At 43.1% G+C, this 1,734-nt stretch overlaps 1 protein-coding gene across 3 annotated transcripts in view; it reads left to right on the top strand.

Moving 5' to 3' along the window:
- The window catches only part of TASP1 (taspase 1), a 170,645-nt gene that overhangs the window by 56,964 nt on the left and 111,947 nt on the right, over positions 1 to 1,734 (top strand). The window lies entirely within an intron of this gene.

Raw genomic sequence — 1,734 nt, 5'->3', positions numbered from 1 at the left:
GGGAGGCTCAGAGTGGGTGCTGGCAATGCTGGGAGGATGCTGCATCCACCTGAAATTTCACTGCCGCTCCACTCCCAGTGCCACCACTGCCAGTTACCTGGAGCAGCCCCACCTCCACCCACACTCTGGGAAGAGCCGGGGCTGCGCTGAGCGACTGGCAGCGGCAGCGCTGGGAGTGGAGCGGCGGTGAAATTTGGGATGGATGCAGCATCCTCCCAGCATCACTGGTGCCCATTCTGAGCCCAGCCCCTGCTGAGAAAAGCCCTGCGCACCCTGCCCTGCCCTGTGCAGATTTGGGGGGCACGTGCTTCCCCGTGCCTTCCCAGGGTGCAAGCAGGGGTGGAAGCTGCCTCTCACCCCACTGCCCTGCCTGGGCAGCGCCTGCCCCTAACCCCTTCTTCACTGCAGGGGGCATTGATCTGCCCGCACCACGTCCCTTCCACCCCTTCCACTACATCAGACTTACCAGGTAGAGGCAATTCTCCATGCTGCCTGGCTGCATCCTCGCTGCCTGGCTGTCCTAGGGCTGATATCCAATATCTGATACAGCCAGTTTTCTTTATATCTGTATCAATCCGATACCAGATCGATGTATCAGTGGACCTCTAAAAATTGGTTGTTCTTAATATAGCATCCTATGTTATTACAGTGCACCATTTTTGTAGTTAATACATTCAGTTCAAGAATGGCATACATTTATAGTTGTGACTGAATTATAGTTGTAGTTTGGCATGGAGAAGTTTATAAATCTAAAATGTCAAGTTGTATTAAACACATAGCAAGTTAGGTCTTGGAGAAAGTAGGTAAGATTGCTGTGTAATGTTGCACATATAACTTCATTTGGAATATAATTCTCCTGCCATTCAGTACCCATTTAGTTTCCCTTTTGCTTTAGATTTGCTTTAATTTCATAAACTGTAATGTTTAATCCCATTCATAAGAGCTCTCACTTTTCTCAGCATTCATATTTTCCTGGTTTGAAATGCTCAAATGAGTGATTTATGAATGACAAGTTAAATCAGGTGCCCTTGAAACTGCAGGAGCCAGGTGTCAGTCAGTATAGGTAACAAGATACAGGGAATAGTTAATCTAACTCTGGTAAAACACCTTTATCCATTTAGCACTGTGAATACTGAATTATTGATTAAACTGTTCTACAGGCATAAAATGAAACTTTTAATTAAATATGAAGCTAACTTCAGACTTGTAGTTCTTACCATACTCTTGAAATGGGAGTAAGCATAAAAATCAGGCTGGCACAGATTCAGCTGTGCAGCATTTTTTCCATAGATGTGCAACAGTGCTGTTTTCATTCAGTTGCTTGTGACTGAATGTTTGGATAGACTTAGCCTGTATTTTAAAGACAGATTCATATGTGGTTAATTTTTCAATAGAGATGCATAAAGCATATGTGGGGATCTTCAGTAAAGAGATCATCTGTGTAGATAGATTAAGGTGAAAGCACATGGCCACATACAATAAAAGAAGCCAGAAGAAATATACAAGCATACCTCGGAGATATTGAGGGTTCGGTTCCACACCACTGCAATAAAGCGAATATCGCAATAAAGCGAGTCACACGAATTTTTTGGTTTCCCAGTGCATATAAAAGTTATGTTTATGCTATACTGTAGTCTATTAAGTGTGCAATAGCATTATGTCTAAAAAAACAATGTACATACCTTAATTAAAAAATACTTTATTGCTAAAAAATGCTAACCATCATCTGAGCCT

The sequence above is a fragment of the Crocodylus porosus genome, unplaced genomic scaffold (genome assembly GCF_001723895.1).
Source record: "Crocodylus porosus isolate Cpor-Errol unplaced genomic scaffold, CroPor_comp1, whole genome shotgun sequence".
Classification (NCBI taxonomy): Eukaryota; Metazoa; Chordata; order Crocodylia; family Crocodylidae; genus Crocodylus; species Crocodylus porosus.
Note: the sequence above shows the minus strand (reverse complement) of the source record. Positions and strands in the feature narration are given on the sequence as shown.